Source organism: Motacilla alba, chromosome 1A, assembly GCF_015832195.1.
Source record: "Motacilla alba alba isolate MOTALB_02 chromosome 1A, Motacilla_alba_V1.0_pri, whole genome shotgun sequence".
In the NCBI taxonomy this organism is placed as follows: domain Eukaryota; kingdom Metazoa; phylum Chordata; class Aves; order Passeriformes; family Motacillidae; genus Motacilla; species Motacilla alba.
In genome coordinates, this window is record NC_052031.1 from 5,407,493 (window position 1) to 5,425,692 (window position 18,200).

At 37.0% G+C, this 18,200-nt stretch overlaps 1 long non-coding RNA gene across 1 annotated transcript in view; it reads right to left on the reverse strand.

Annotated features, from left to right (window-relative positions):
• Positions 1–3,162, reverse strand: part of LOC119708715 — a 45,116-nt gene extending 41,954 nt beyond the window's left edge. The window contains exon 1 of the long non-coding RNA XR_005259156.1: positions 2,901–3,162. This is a non-coding gene — a long non-coding RNA (uncharacterized LOC119708715). The remainder of the gene's footprint in view (positions 1–2,900) is intronic.
• Between the last annotated feature and the right edge of the window lie 15,038 nt (positions 3,163–18,200).

Below are 18,200 nucleotides of genomic sequence, written 5' to 3' on the forward strand. Positions count from 1 at the left end.
CTTTGAATGGAAAGACTGTGTTTAGATTGGATATCAGTGTGAAATTAGTAAGAAATCTTTAATGTGAGGGTGGTGAGACTGACAAATGCTTCCCATACAAGCTGTGGCTGCCCCATCCCTGGAAGTGCTTAAGGCCAGGCTGGATGGGGCTTGGAGAACCTGGGACAGTGGGTGGCATCCCTGCCCATGGCAATTGTCTTGGAACTAGATAATTTTTAAAGTGCTTTCCAACTCGAACCCTTCTATGTTTCTTCAATTTTCTCCTCTATGGTTGCATCCAGGATCAACGGACACTTCTGATCATTTTGCTTTTGCACTGTTCGAATGGAGGCACAAAATATGACTTTTTTTTTTTATGTAATCCCATACCAAAGGAATCACAGCGTGGCTCCATTTGGAGGGGACCTTGGGAGGACAAGTGGTCCAATCCCCCTGCTCAAGCAGGGCCACCTGGAACCTGTGGCCCAGGACTGTGTCCAGATGACTTTTGAATATCTCCAGGGAAGAAGATTCCAAGACCTCTCAGGGCAAACTCTGCCAGTGCTTGGTGACTCTCTCAGTTAAAAAGCATTTCCTTATCATCCAGAGGGAGCATCCTGTGTTTTGGTTTTGTACCTGTTGCCTCTGGTCCTGTCACTGGGCACCAAATGACAAATATAGTGCTGAAACAAATGCATATCTTGAGATGGTTGTTTTCTTTACATAGGAAATATGTCAGTTATCTGGATAATTTTCTCTTTCTTACAGTAAGAATGCCTTGTGAAATTAATATTTATCTCAAAACTAATGAATATTCCCAGAATATTAAGGAAAATAACATTTTTCAAAGCCTGTGTGGAGTGTATGAAATATTTATAATTTCATATTGATTTTGGTAGCTTTGCTGGTAAATATTTTAATTAAAGAATTTCACAGGAGATATGAGACAGAGAAGGGCAGAGTTTTTTCAGCTTTTTAAAAAATCCTTTTTTTGGTGATTCCTAATACTTATGATCAGCTGTGAGAGACATGTATCAGATTGTAAAAACTGAAACATGTGAGCAATAAAAAAAAGCCTGGTGCATTCTCCAGATGCTCATTTTTAAATGCAGTAGTAGCATATTTAGGACCTAATTTAAATAAAACATTTAAACATCAGAGTTTTAATTTTCATCATCTGCCGCTCTGTCCAAATGTTTAGGAATTTGAGATATAAGTTTGAAATTATTTTCAGAGGTCTTGGACTCATGCATCGTGAGAAGAAAACTTTTAAATTAAACCTATTGGACAATCAAGAATTTTTCATTCCAGTAGCTATTTTTACTACTAAAAAGAGAAAAAAAATCTTTCACTTAAACCATTTTTTGGTATTAGATATACTGTTAAAAATGTTCAATTAAAACTTGTGCAAGTCTCAGAGTATTTCTACTTCACTGAAGATATAATGGAATATATTTAATTTGAGTGAAAGGATGTTAAAGATATAATAAAAGACTTTGACAGGTTTCTCAGAGAGCAAATGAAATTTAAATATGCAGATCCTACAGGCAGAAAAAAAAATGTTCTCTGAGATCTGATTAATACACTTCAGTTCAGCAAATATGGCTTTTCCACTAATCCAGGTAAAATAAAAGCAATATATTAAATGATTAATCTACAGTCTAAGACAGTTGTTCTCAGATTTTTGAGGATAAAACAGAATATGGAAAAATTCACACAAAACAGATAAAATGTCAATGAGCCTGAAGTGAAGAACTGAAAATTCACATGGCCCCGCAACAAAAGGACAATTATTAGTCATTTGAATAGTTTAAATTGCTCTGACTACTCATACCATGTTTTTCTTTTACTGTTTTTCATTTAACCTGTACACAGTGTTAGATATGTGCTATATGGAGTATTTGCTGTGAATTGTATTTATATCTTAACCTCTAATTTAATAAGACACCCCAAATTAAGGAACTGACTTTCAAGCTGACAGCACAATTTAAAATTCTATTGTTTCTTTGTTTAGCTTGGTACCAAAAAAAACCCAAAAAGTATATAGGGGAAAACAGGCTTGGAAAACAGATGCAAGTCACTCCAAACATTGTTTTAACCAATTAAATGCTGTGTACTCAGTGGGTACTAATTGGTGGGACTGACTCTTTAGGATGAGGGTTCCCTTGCAGTCTTTGGAACAGACCAGAATTACATATAAATTTATTATCAAGCTGAGAATCCAAGGTTTGAAGGATAAACCATAAAAAACATTAAACTTCCATTTTGAAATGACACTAGGTCTGGGTTTTAGAGGTAGTTACATGGCTACAGCAGTGTAGTACTCTTAGCCAAAAATCTTTAAAAAGCTCACAGCTCATATCTGCTAGGAAATTGCTTGTGTCTCTAATTTTCTCCTAGAGACAAATGATACATAAATATGTAATTGTTTTCATTAATAGGACTTGATCTCTTAGAAACTTTCAGTTCCTTTGAAATATTACTTCAAACTCTCAGCTGACATGAATTTAATGATATGATGCTACTGTTGTTCATGAGGCTCAACATTTGCTTTTCTTTTTATTCCAACACGCCTAGCTCCAGGAGTGCTGTTATGCAAGAATCAATTTTTATTTAGTAAAAGATTAGCTTCTGCTTCTTGCCATCCACAAAAAAAAAAAAAAAATGCAAAACAAAGCAAGATGGAAAACAAATAGAATTAGTTCTATAATTTTGAAAATCTGATTATTTTTACCCTGGACCTGTCAAGAAGGGGAGAGACTCATTGCTTATCAAAAGTTGAGGTTATTGATACTGAGCTCCCCAATGTTCAAAGAGAAACCCACAGGTTGTTCTTACATTGAATACCAAGGGGATCAGCATAATTGCGTCAATAAGGAATACAGAGGGAATCAAACAGAATGTCTGCATGCTATAAATACCTTGAAATCAGGAGAAATGTCATTCCAAAAAAGGGAGGCCCAGTTTTGCAGATGTGAAATAAACAATATTGCATGAACAGCCTGAAGGGAGATATGGGTTACAAAACCATCTTTCTCTGCTGCTTTCTCCTGGCTTTTCAGCTGGCTGGTGTTTTCTCTCTCCTTTTCTCTCTCAGCTCTGACTCAGTCAGGCAACTCACTTATTAAGTAAACAGCCTTCAGAGCAGCTTTTCTGAGGAATACAGTTCCATCCATTAAGTAAAAATACGAAGCAAGAAGCTCTTGAGAAGCGATGATCAGAGATCTAAGAATACAAATGAACAAATGCACTTTCTGATTTAAATATGTTATTGTTATTAGCACCATTATTCATCTTCCAGTAGCTTCAGAACAAACATCTTGCTGCACTAAACTTTCACAGGCATAAACATCTATTCTGCCCTAAATAACTTCCAGTGTAATTGAATGTTAGTAACATAAAATACTTATCAGGAAATGAGGGTGACTCACAGAATCAACTCACTGTGTGACAGGTGGGTTCCAACCTATTTTTTCAGTTGAAAAAAAACGTTCTTTTTGTTGATCTTGAGGTCTTTCAGAGGCTGGTTGTTTTTTAACACACCCTCCTGCAGTGGTGGCTGGAGGGTGTGTTAAATACACACTAATACTTGTAATTCTCCATTCAGCATTCAGCTTAATGATCCTGTTTCCTAAGGGTCTTAGAAGTGTTCTTGCACAAGAGAAGGGAAGGTCTACAAACCCCATGAGTTCTGCTGCAGAGGCCTGTGTTGCTGCACAAAATGAGAGATGTGAGCAGCAGTGGGGCCACAATGGCTTTAAAATGCCACAGGACAGGGTTAAAGTAGATATCAGCAAGAAATTTTTGTGGTGAGGGTGATGAAGCGCTGCATTCATTTGTCCAAAGCAGCTGTGGCTGCCCCATCCCTGGAAGCATTCCAGGACAGGTTGGATGGGACTTGGAGCAACCTGGGATAGTGGAAGGTGTCCCTGCCCATGGCAGGTGTGGAACTGGATGATCCCTAAGGTCTCTTTCAATCCAGACCATTCTTTGATTCCATGTCAGTGCTCCCCTGCAGCTGCCAAAAGCAGCTTTCCCAGGTGCCTCTCAGCCCTTGACTCACAGCCCAGTGCAGGAATCCATTGTCTTTGACAATCAAAGTTAGCACATTCTACTTATTGTCCAAGGCCAATGAAGCACTTTGGAAACTGAAAGCATTTCAAAACATGCCTGGAGCATCATTTTAGAAACAAGCAGACGCACAATATCCCTGTGAGGCAGAACAATGCTATTATACTAATTTCACAGATGGATAAACTTGAACGCAGTAAGGTAAGGCCTAGATCCTGTTTGGTGCTGTGCTTTGATATTTTAGGGGATTAAGCAGCACAGAGAGACTTTTCTTCCCTAGCAGGAAAGCTGAAATGCAATCCATACAAGGAAATACAATAGGAGTGCAGCTGCAAATGCCTTTACACAAACAGGCTGCACATGGAAGAGTGTGGCTCACCAGCTGGAGGGCTCCTCTTCTCTGCTGAGCTGTACAGGTAACAAGGATACCAATGAATATTTTCCTGACAAGCTGCTTACTTTTTTTTTAACCCGCAGTGAAATGAGTCCCATCTGCCTCAAAACACTTCCATGTCCTCCAAGCTGGCGTGAGTTCAAGGCAGATGTTGCCTCTGCTCCACTCCTTTCACCCTCACCTCACCAGCAGGGCAGGGTTTGCCCAGAATAACCTTCCCCAAGCCCGTGGAGAGCACCCAGGTGTCCTCATGGCCATGCTCAGGTCTCTGCTCAGCCCATCCCCTGAATGTTAATGCTGCTCTTTCTGCATGTCCCATGGAAGGAGCTGCACTTGGACAGGCTGACAGACCTTTCTGCATCTGCTGGGGAAGAGCATTGCTGAGTTTAATCTCACTTTTTCACTTTGCACTACATGAAATTTTTAATTGTCTAGTTGAGAGAGGGTGGCAGCTGACAATTGCTTTGTTCAGACTCACAGAGCTGATAATGCTCTGTTCATGAAACTGGGGCTGTTAATGATTCGTAAGCTGATACTTCCTCACACTTGATTGTGCACAGTAGACTTCATAATTTGAGCTTGTCATTTTCATTTTTCAGGGGGGAAAAACTACAAGAGAACCTCTTCTTTTCATGGTAGACTTCTCTATAAGTGTGTAATTACATCCTGATGTTCTCTGTGATTTGTACCTTGTTCAGCCCATTGAAAGTCAATTTTAATACACTTTCATAAAATGTTCATTCTGTTAGGAAAAAAAAAGCTTTTATTTTTCCCCATGTGACACTGTGGGGGTACTGTTATCTTATATATTAAGAATATTATTTAAATACATAAAAGATGCTCCAAAGAGCATTTCCATCAGAGACAAGCTGCAACCATTCCTATCCTGATATTCACCTCAAGAAGGGACTTGCCATTTCTGCAAGTTACTCACTGTGGGAGCATCTCCATATCCATCCCAGGTCCTCACCACAGAGATGGTGGAAGTCTCCTACAAGGATCCTTCCACATCTTGCAAAGCTTTAATAATCAGACCTTCGATGTCAATGTTAGGGCTGTTTGCAAATTCATATGGAAATAAACTCTTCCAAATCTTGCATCAGCTCACTGCTGTGGCTTTGGCTACATCAATTAAGTGGCTGAAGAATAAATCATTCTGAGCATCTTAGCAGGCTTTGAAAGTTTATTTTAGGACACATTATTGTTCATAAGGTTGTTTTGGTTTTGGTTTTGTTGGATTTTTTTGGTAGTGCAAACCTAAATATTAAAAGCAGACTGTTGATTTTAGGTGTCCACGTTTTTTAGAAGGCTGTGATGTCCTATGCTCTGAAAAGCAGGATATGTTCAAGCATCTTTTTTTTAGAGAATGCAAATTGATAATAATTTTAAAACAATCTCCTCTATAATTGCATTGTAGACACTTGTAACCAGAGCCACCTTAGACACATATTTTCTAAACAATTTGTTAGAAGAATACCTAGCCCTAAATGACCAGATTAACACTTTTATTCCATGACTGCCAAATGGAGACATGGAAAAGCTCAGAGTCTGCCTTGGGTTTGCAGCTTGTAGTATCAGGGAACCAGACACAAAAGGTAATTTCTGGTGACAAAGTAGAGAACATTAAAAGATCTGTACTTAAATAAATAAATAAATATAATATAATATAATATAAATATAAATATAATAATAACAAATAATGTATAGCTGTTTTATATATAGTCATATTATGTGTGAATAAAATTGTAGTTTGTGCAATCTTCCAAGATGTCCCAATACAATAAATACAGAAAATTTGCTGTCTGTAAGGAGCCAGATAAGCCTAGAGAAAAGGCTGTTTGCAATCACTTAATTGCATACTTACCTGACTTCCCATTCCTTTCTGGAGTTTAGCCACATGGCAAAATAGAAAGGGAGAGATCTTTTCTCAGTGGCCTTACATATATGCAGCCCAGCTTGTTTCTTGACAAAATTGGGAGTTTCAATTCTCCTAGACTTAGAAAATCTCCTACCTACCTTTTCCATTTCTGAATGTACTTTTCTGACCACAAGAGCATAAATTTGGGATACAGGTGCCTGATAAAACAAGAATCATGAAGTCAGCACATAGTGTGGAGCCTGATTTTTAACATGGTTGTTAAGAAATACCTTCTGGGAGAGAGGGAACTGAATTGTACCCCTTGATAGTGAAATAATTTCTGTGTTATAACCAAGAACCTTCTCATGTGGAAGACTTTCACACTTTCATATAAGACTGAGGTTAAAATGTTCTTGTACCTATGTGGTTTAGGTTCCTTATGTAACAATCATATAGCAGATGTGTTTGCATTTCCCTCCTCTTTTAGGAAACAAACAGGGATCTTAGGTTTCACTCAAAATTCCTTGCCAGAAGTCCTCCAAACCCTGAGAGAACTTTCCTTCTGTCTTACACAAATATTCAGTCATGTATTTGCTGAGCCTCAGTGATATTCTCCAAGTTCATGCCCTGAAAAAGAAGCATATAAAGAAAAAAAAAAAACAAAACCAAAATCAGTATGGTGAGATCATGAACAATCTCTGTGGTGCATAATCTGATAGTCGTGTGACCATCATTATCATTAGCAAATCTGTATTAAATGCATAACTCATGATTCCTTCTCTGTCAATTTAATACTTTTAGAAATCAGTCATGCAAATACCATTCAGATGATTTGATTTAGCAAATCTGATCTGCTCTGTTCTAGAGGTAAGCTGAAGAGGGATTTAAAAATCGTAAGGACTGTGGTCCCCATTTCTAACTGAATGCATTTCGTTACACAGATGTAGTCAAATACTTTGGGACATTTTATTCTTCCTAATATTACCCCAGTTATTAAAATCACGCAATATTCCAGAGCAATTTTCCAAAGTTCTACAGCTAAACTGTTGTTTCCTGTGGCTGTTACACAACAGGGAAACACACTGAATGTTACCTCAGTTTAAGAAACTCAGATTTATCTCACCTAGCTTTATCCATCTGAAAGTTAGACATCTGCCCTGGTTAACTGGGGTCTCTAAACAACCAAAGGAGAGAGACACATTAAGAGAGCATGATTCATCCTTCCTGTCTTAAACACCTATCTCATGCTGGAAGCTGATGCAATTTTTCCTATCTGTTAAAAATGGATGTCTTATTTCCAATCTGAATCTGTCTAGCTTCTGCTCCCAGCTACTGGATCCTGACATGCTAGATTAGTGAGTTATTTACTGTAAAAAATATCTCCTGTCTGTGCATGAAGAGTGCAAATAATCTACTCTTCAAAGAACTGAATAGATGGAGATTCCTGGTTTCCCACTATATGATATTGTGGTTGCTCTTCAAATAAGTCTTGAGAGATAATATTTCTTATCACCCCAACTGACACAGCTGGAAAGAAATAGACAGGTTTCCGGGCATATAAGCTCTTCTTTAGGTCTCACTGAGTTCAAAGCTTCTCTATGAAAAGCAAATTTATTTTCATTTTTGAAAAACCATTTAACTTGACAAATTAAAGCTTTGCAAGGGAAGAAGCACTTCTTACACATAATTGGCACTCTAAGGTTTTAATTCTACTAAAAGCACCACAATAGTGAGCCAATTTGTCTTCTATTACCAGGAGTCTCTTTCCAGTGTGTACTCAGCAAATTCTGTACATAAATGTGATGATTTAAGATCACACTCCTGAAGTTGGAGGGAATCAATGGGATTGTTTCCACTAAATGACTTTCATTTAGGCCTTTTGGTTCAATTCTCTATACTCACACAGGATGAAAACTTCTATGGGCATTGAGCAGCAGTCATTAGGAAGCTGTGGTGTGCTTGTAGGAATAAAGTTCACATAAATGGTGAGAGAAAGCACACTGTTAATTTGCATTTTACTTTAAAACTCAAAGTGTATTCTAGCAACCCATGACCCTATTATCAAAGGCTAGAAGAAGATAATGAGATTCTAAATAAGGCTCTGAATAAATGAAGGTTTTCTCTCAATTATGAATGGATACATGCTTACTATTATAGAGGTGTTCTCATGTCACTTTTCTGAGGTCTTTGTCAAAAACTTTCCCTTTGTCAGATGAAGGTCAAGGGGACATTTTTATTTTCACAATTACAAGCTCATTGTGAAAAAAAGGTCCCTAATAAAAAATCCAATCCCCAAGCAAAGATATTCCAGCAACTAGAGGAGACAACTTCAGAACATTTGACATTTTCACCCTCTTGGAAATATGGAACCATTACTCCATCCTTAGTTTCCTAACAGATCTTAAATAAATGGATGAAGTTAATACAGATATTCCAGGATACAAGAAATTAATGGGGAAAAAAAAAAGTTTGCAGTTGTAAGGAAAAAAAATTGACACTTTTTTGGTATTTGATTGCTGATACAAAAATTTTCTAATTTTCTTAATTTTTTTTTCTCACTGGTTTTCCTTTTCTTCTTTTATTCCCTAGATTTCACAACCTAATTTTAAAACAAAAAATACCTATTTCAGTAAACCACAGGGAAACATTTCAGTGGTAGCAAACTGTCTGATATGAGATTTAGGAGCTGTTCCAAAGGCCTTCCCTAAGGCTGTTTATATCTGATATAACCATTATATCTGAGATACAATGATAAACAAATGCAATGTGTTATTGTTAATTTAATTACTGTAATTAATATTCTAAGATACATTGCTGATAGGAAATGTTGCAAGCGATTCAGGCGAACAGTTTAGTTATGCTGGACATTACACAATATCTGATGCTTCACAAAATGTCAATTATGTCTTCAAAAATACTTCCATCCAAATATCCAGGTAACAAAAATAAATTTGATATAAAGCAGGAATATAATTCTGTCCCTATAGTACATAAAAGCATGAAACCTCTTTCCTCCTTTGTGGTGGCATAAATGATATTAGTGGCACTGCTTCATTATTTCTTGAATCTACATTGGGTTTTCCCTGGGGCACAACAACTGAGACATGCTTGATTCTCTTTACGTGTCCTGGAACTTGTCAACAAGCTGATGCAATTAGGATTTTCCTTCCTGATGATCCGTGTGTGTGCCCTGAGTGATTTGTTTTATTTAAAGATGGACCAGTTTTAACATTCTTCCCACAGACGAGTGCCACAATCTGCAGGTCAACTCAAATCAGAACCCAGCCACGATTAATTTGGTATATTTAGGGATCTTTTTTGAACCAGCTCTCGAGTGAAATTCTTGTGTTGTTTCACAAACAGTTGAAAATGGAAATTGGCTGGTGGATTAAAATAGAAATTCATAAGCTTCTTATGAAGTATCCCTGCTATGAATAAGGGTTGTGCTGAAAAATCAAACTATTCCTATTATACACAGTAGACATCTTTCCACCTGAATGCTCTTATCTTTTTTTGATCATATAAGACAAACAAGAAAGATTCTCTGGATTTAGAAACAAGACTAACCCCTTCAAATCCACCAATTTGAAGAGTGAAAGAACAAGTCGTTCATTTTCTATCCATTTTTTATTTAAAACTGTAACATTTATATCTCTAGTGAAATATGCAGGTTTGTTTCATTGGCTGTTACAAAGCCCTTTTGTGCTGTTATCTCATTCTTTATATTCATGTATCTTTCTTTTACAAAGCTAACAAATGACAGATTTTTAAACTGTCTCAAATCCTTTAGAACTCCTACACTTTCAAGAACTTCAGTCACTCTAAGCTGTAAAAATTGGGAACTGTGACAGATATTTTAAGTGTACTCTTGCAACCTGAATTTCTGATTTTCGCTAAAAGTCCTTATTCTCAGATGAAAATGACTTTGGCTGAATATAGCTTGTTGAAGTCAGAAATCTATCTCAGTAGTTTCACAAAATTTAGATGAGACTGATTAATCAGATTTTTAATTTTGAAATATGGAAACAAAATCAAAACCAAACTTAGGCTTCATTAATCATTGAAATTCCAACTCAGATTTTTATATAGTAGTTTTCAAACATGTGGCTTGGTTCTACAGCTGAAGATCAACAACTTGTGAGCCCTTTCCTGTGATGTTTGTATCCTGTCTGCCATACATTCAGTAGGAATTTTCCTTCTGATAACATTAAGCTGCAAGGGAAGAAATAACACAGGGTTTCAGTTTGCAACAGTCTGTGATCACCATTACTCACTCAAAGACAACCCCCCAGGTTATGTGATATCTGAGGAAAATGTTTAGAAATCCCCAGAGTGTCATATTTTTATAATGGATATTCATGCAATTATTCATGTTCTGTCAGATATATTCTCACTCACGGTTTTTTTGTCACTTGTAGTAATTTCTGTCTGCAGTACCTGACATGACTGACTGAGCCAAAACCCTGATTTTCCCAGGAATGCCCCAAACTGAGAGGCAGTTGCCAATCCACTAAAATATGTTTGGCCAGCAGAGAGGATGAACACAGTGAGGTGAAGTGATTCCCCTGTGGGCACGGGGTGTGTGACTGCTGGGAAGGGAATCCTGATCCCCCTTTTGGAGGACAGGGCCAATGTGTGCTCCATTCACATCAGCTGCATTGTTTAAAGAGAGAAAAAAAACCTCTTAAAAGCTGGTTGGCTTAACTTTACAGATTTGAGGACACCAATAAGGGGATGACCTCAAGATGATGAACATAGATGGAGGGAAAGAAGATGTGAAGGAAAAAGAGCAGTGTCCAGTGCGAAACACTGACCACATCAAATGCAGCAAGAATCAGAGAATCATTGGGTCTATAAAAGGCCTCTAAGGTCATGAAGTCAAAACATTAGCCCAGCAGTGCCAGCAGTAAAGTTCAGGCAAAGCTGACTCAGAAATATTTAACACATCCCAATAAATCTGATATCCCCAAACCCAATAACATGGTGAACCAATCTCAATTCACCATAAGAAAAAAAAAATCTGAAAAGCAAATGCTCATTATTTTCCAGTGGGACCCTGATACAATATTCTGCAATATTAATTTCTAAAAAATTAGATTTTTTTAAAATCTACATGTGAAAGAAAATCTTCTTTTTTTTTTTTTTTTTTTTTACTTTTCTGAACTGAATTATTTACTGACTGCAGAACTTCTGTTTTTTCATTTGGAAAATATCTTCTTTAAATATTTAGAAAAAAATATCTATAAACAGCATGCAGTTTTAATTACAATTTATATGCTTGCATTCTAATTGCCTTTTAAACTAATTTAGCTTGTTCTTAAAGTTAATTAAACTCATTGGGGGGAAAATGTTCCTTAATTCAGTTGTGAAAATGGAGCAGATGTGGAGATGTATTTGTGATTGTGTCTATCAGTCTGAACTTTTAAGAATCCTTTTAATCTTAAACTCTTTAATAGACTTTAAAACAAAGTGGTTTCCACATGATCAAGGTGCCCTGTGCATTTTCTGCTTTCAACATTAAAATTATAAGTGCACGGCTCATTATTTTTTAATTAGTTTGTCCCTTCTAAAATTCATTGAAGCTGGATATAACAGCATGCTCCACTGACTGTATTGTTAGAACTTTGGGTCTTGGGGACTACTCACTGTAAATTTCCAAACATTTAAGTAATTCTAATTCAAAATCAGACCTTGATTTGAACAATAGTGACTTTTGCAATGAGCTTCTGGCAGGTCAGGGAGCATTTTGGCAGTGAGAAGAGGGAATGCACATTCTCAAGAGAGGAAAATATTAGAAGTATATATCAGTTGAACTAGACGTCACTGTGGCACTGCAATTTAATCCTTGACATAGCTTTGAATCGACCAAATGGATGTTTAGTGCAGTTCTGGTATGTTGGAGAACTCGTCATGGGCTGGCTGCAATTCCTATAAAGTCCAGTCTGTTAGTCCATGCTGAACTTGATATTAAACTAGTCTTAATTTACAGCTGGTTCAGGTGCCTTTACTCCAGGCATAATTACAGTGGTCCACCCCAAAAATTAAATTGTTTGTTTATAAAATAATAGAGGAAAAAATAAATTACCGAATATCAACTCAAGAAGGAATGTTCCTTCCAGCCAAATAGCCCTACCAGGTTCCAACTTTGATTCTTACCTTGCTGTGGAAGTAGAATGAGCATAGTGTTAACCAGCAAAAAAAAAAGAAATTCATAGCCCATTTTCCCTGAAGTCACCTGTTCTTATTCCTTATTTGAAAGAATTTTATCTGCTAATCAAACTAAGCTGTATCCTCACCTTACAGACTGTCCATGAAAATGGTCCAGTCAAGATTTCTGGTTCCAGTGATAATACCTGATATATATTAATACCTGATAAATATTAAACAACCAAGTCATTGCAGACAATTGATCTTGTGATAGACACAGAACAGTATAACTATAAAATAAATCCAAGCCTTCAAAAGGATCATTAGAATTATCAGAAGTGACTACCCAACAATGCTTGTTAGCCCAGATCTTGAATGGTGTTTAACCAACATAAGCAAACAAAGGAGGATTTATTGTGAAGGCTGAGGGAGAACAATAGCCAGCATTTCAGTCGCCTCAGAACAGAGTGCAAGACACCTAGAAATTCAGAAGGAAAGGAAAAAAAAATTTAGATAAAGAAAACCAACCCTTTCATCCTCACTGTATCTAGCATCCGCGGGTCAGTGGTTCCGAGGTCACTGACAGAGCCTTACAAGTTTTATAAAGAAAGCCTGGGTTAGCCTATGGTTCTGTTATTGCAGCAGAAACAAGCTCGCTGCTGGTTTGTTAACTTGTTTTGATTCTGCTCTACTCTTGTTTCATTGACGTTCACCAGGCTGACATCCAGAGACACTCTTCTTGGGCAGTCATGTGTGTCGGGCCCGGTGCGCTCGCTGTCAGCTTGAGAGAACCGCTAAATGACTGTGCGCTGATCCAGAAGCAGCCATTCCTCACACCGTGCAACTTGTTGGAGCCTTTATGCATACTATATAGTGTGTGACAGCTACTTTTGTGCATGTGTAGCTGCTCATTATATACACATTTAAATTCCTTTGCAGTAGTGCCTGCATGTATTTCACTTACAGATAAACTTTATGTTTTACTCCTTTTGTCACGAGTCTTTACTTCTCATGCTCTCTGGATTTGAAAGGATTTTTTTTACAAGCTTTTTCTTTACTGACCATCCGTGTTTGTGAAAGCTATTTCATTAACTGGTGCAGCATATAAACCTTGTGGAATTAATCCATTCTTTCACACCAAAAAGCAAATTGAAGTCACCTCAACACTTCCATAAAACTGAGCTTGTACTTTTTAGATTACTGAGCACAGAGATGTGTGCATGCCCTGTTGGAGGAGCTGTACATTTCTGCAGGAAATGTTCTTTTTTACCACATTGTTGGCTCATTAATCTTTCTTCCCCAGTGCTGCATCTCAAATCCACAGGGAGAACCTCTGTGGGATGCAGCTCTCTCTGAGGCAGCTAAACACAAGTGAGAGATTGATATGGGATCTGTGGGATCCATTTAACATAAAAGGAAGCAGGGACCACATATTCCCTTGCCTGAATAAAAAACTGTCACCTGTCATGGATCAGCCCAGTCACACTACACAAATGAATAACAAATCACAGTTCCAAATCCTGTTGGTGTTATAAAGTGTTATAAAGCTTTCTCTAGGAGTTTAGCTGCATTGTGAAGATTCCCCAAATGGATCAGCACGCTTGGTTACATGGTGGCTCCTAGAATGTAAACCTAAGGCTGTGTGTGGCACTGTAAAGGTCAATAACCCAGTGTCAGAACATGAATTTCCATTGGGATGTGTCTATTTAGCAACTGTGGTCTCCAAGAATTATTGATAAAACTTTCTCATATATCTTAATCAAAAACATGGGTGTTACTGACTTGTCAGACATATCCTTCTAGGAGTTAGCATCACATTTAATTATCTAGAATCCTTCTACAGTCAATTAATCTATCAATCTAATCTCATCTGGGGGCTGTCCTGTGCAGGGCCAGGACCTGAACTTTCCTGACCCTTGTGGATCTTTTCAAACTCGCGATATTTTACGATTCTAATTTAAGCAGCTTCTTGGGTGTGGGAAAAGATTTTTTTGTACCTCTAAAGGGAATTTCTCATGTCAATTTACATTTCATAGTAAATTGAACTCAGAATTGTAGATTAAATAATCCCTGTTCACACTTTAACCAACTTCTCAAACCTTCTCTACACTTTCCAAGATTTGTAGCTCCGCCGGCCCATCTAAGATCAGCGCAATAAAGTAATTTCCTCAGGTCTCTAAACAGTGTTAATGATCTGGAATAGAATAGTCCAAGGTGCCTTCATTTTGTCATCATTGCAGACTTCTTTTTGAATCTTCTGAGAATCCATGCTGCTGGCATCCACATTTACCCTTGGAAGAAAAGACTGTCTTAACCTTGCTAATACGCAAGTCCCAGAGCACGAGCTGTCATGACTATGCAAGCAGTGAAATAACCACAGGGTCTCTGTAGATTTTTAGATTATTCCCTATTTGCACATAGGTTAACTGTGATATGAAAGAAGAGAGGAAAAAATTATGCTGTAGTGATTCCTAAAAAAGAGCTGGTAAGAGTCAGCACGTAATGTCACTCTTTATTAAAAAGAAAGTAATATAATTTTCTTCTGTCATCCTTTAGCGACTTCAGTGATGTTTTCATTTTCCCTACTTTCCAACTTTTTGCTGGTCACACAAGTTATGAGCCAAGTCAGCAGCTCATGAAGTGCAATGGTTAGACCATGGCAAAGGGCAAGCTTAAGGGAGGGTTTAATCTCATCTGACTTCAGACACTTATATCAACCTGAGCTGTACATTTATTCTCATTTATAATGAGTAAGGAGAAACTGCTGGTTTTCAGAAGTTTATTTTAATCCTAAAATATGTTTTGTAATAATCCATATAAGCATGTTCCAAAAATGCAGATTTGTTTTTGAATATCAAATGGAGCCTGGGCTTCTAGTTCAGTTGTAGGTATACGGCATCTAAATTAGGGAAGATTAATTCACCTTAAGTAACTTAGAAGCAAAACAGGAACAGCACAAATCAAGTCTTGTAAATCATTCAGAGAATAAACAGAAGGCTTTGCTACATATCATCTCTGTGTGAATGGAGATAACCTAATGTCATTTGAACAGAAAATACCTGAACTAGCATTTTTAACAAGCTCATATTGCATAATGTATCCTGAGTCACATAGGAGATGTCAATATGTTTTCTCTCTCCATTAACTTTAGAAGGCAATTAGAGGACTAGTTTACACTAGACAGATCACTTTTTGAAGGCTAGAAGTAAAAGAGATTAATTCTACCCTATCTGTTTGCTCTGTGGATTTATTTTTTCCCCAAATCAGGCTTGTGCTGTCAGGCAGTGTGTAGTCTGGCTAGATCTATATCTCTGACTGACACTTTTAAGAGCACGTGGACAACACAGAGTTCAAAAACCCAGGTTCCACTGCATGTGCAAGAGACTGGATCGTTAGAACAGCCCTAATTCTGCACATTGTCTTTGTCCTGACAGCTCAGCACAGAGCTGGGATCAAAGCCACTTCAGTATCGTCTGAGAGAGCCATCTGGAGACACCAGAACAGGGAGTTGTGCTCAGCAATATCATTTCTCAGCTTTGCCTTCCCTTACATTGAGCTGTGGATACTGCACTTTCATTTTTGCAATCAAAAATTTTGATTCCATGGTAGGATAAAAGCATTTTTCATTTGAGGGATTTCAATCAGCAAAAGGTAAATATCTAAGCACAAAATATATCTTCTATCTTCTGCCTTTAATCTGTTCTGGATAATCCATCTGCATTGCCACCATTTGATGTGTGGTAGCCCAGCACCTTGTACACGGTGTTGTACCTCCAATCCTGGGGTCAGATTTGGGTCATTCATGACAAGGGAGACTTTGAGGGGCTGGAGCCTCTCCGGAGAAGGGAAACAAAGATGGAAAGTTCCTGAAAGTGCTATTTATTTTGTCTTTTTTTTGTATGGATAACAGGTAGTCTTGGTTAATAACAATTTTCCAGCAGACCATTTATGGAAGAGTCATATCTCCATATTTCATATCAAGTGGTTTTTATTAGTTTTAGAGAGGAGAACCCCAAACTTGTATTTTAGCCGCAGTGGATGTCATTATTTGTCAGAACATGTTCCAAAGCCCATATAGAGAATTTGCATATGGAGTACTGCTAGGACATTTTGTGCTGTGATGGAGATTAGCTGCATTACATCAATTACAATCCCAAATCAACCCACTTATCAGGAAAAAATATCTTAATCCAGTAAGGGAAAGAGAATTAAATAGTCGGTTAACAACAAAGAATGAAATAAACTCGCTTCCACCTAACACAAACTTAGTTGACTTTGCAACAGACTGATTATTTTAAGAAGTTGGTTCCAATGTTCCCATGCTGAATCAGACCACTTGTGATTTCTACTGAATCCAGACAAAAGCAATTTTTTACAGTTTATCATCACAATATTGATTCTGTCATGTTTTCTCTTATACAAGATTGATGTGGATGTTGAAAACTGCTAAAGGGAATTCAAGATTATGTGATATTCCAGGGAGTGGTTTCTAATATGTAGTGAAAATAAGGTTTTGTGTTGCAGCGAATTTAAAAACTTACTTTGTCTTTTATAGTGGGAAGTGATCCAAATATACGTGCATTTAGAAAGAAACAGCTCCTTTGACTCATTTAAAGAATGATGAATTAAATAACATGGCACCGACAGTTAGGGGAAAGAATACCAAAATGAAGTTGGATTAAAAAAATTTGAAAAAAATAGCATCAAAATCATGAGCAGATAAAGACGTCATAAGTATATGAACTATATTATAGTTCATATACCCTCTATTACTAAATGCAGATGAGTATCAAAAATTCAATAGAAATATTAACTCTGATCAACACGGTTTTCCAATTTTTAGATATGTAAAATTACTTAAAAGGCTTAAATATTGTTTTCAAGCATTATTAACTTCTTTCAACTTTGTCTGCAATAGTTGTGGCTATAAATGTCACCACTTTGATAAATTCTTAGAGGGCCTGTGCACACACAGTTCTAATACTGTATATTGAATTAGCACATTGCATAGGAATTGAATTAATACATTTATCACTAAGATGCAACTATTTTAATATTTCTACTCTATAAAAATAAGGCTATCCTGTATCATCTTTAGTTTCCTACAATTCATCAGAGTTGTGCTAAAATTATTTCAAAAAGAAAGTTTCCAAAAGAAAACAAACAAAAATAAGCCAAAGTTAATATTGTAAAAAGCATGGGTAACAAACTCTTCACAAGTCTAGATTTTTTGTAAAGTAACAGTGCCCATCTCAAGGTGTATGAAAATACTTATTTCCATGGAAATACAAGTCAAATAAATTTCTTTATCTGGTGCAATTGAAAAAAGAAATTTTCTGCCAGTGTTTAGAAACTTTCTCACTATTTCCACAACTATAGTTATCTTCCATCAGTGAAACTGGCTTCCTATCCTACGGGTTTTGTCCTTCCCCAGACCTTTTTCACTTGACTTTGACCTTTTTTGCTTGCTTTTGACCTTGATTTGTTGATAATGGTGCAAGTGATACCTTTTCTACTTACAGGCGTTCTTGTCCTAAAAGTGCATGCTGCAAATACTTTGCCCTATATATATCCTGTGTGCTTTTTAGTGTCTATCTAATTCCCCAAGAGTGCAATCATAATTATGGTTGAAAATAACCAGGGATGAATGAGCTGCCCACAGAAACAAACTTAACTGATTACACTCCAAAACTGGGCATTTCAGCTCTAGTTAAAATCAGATGAGAAGCAGGTAGGCATTAGTGTGCTAAA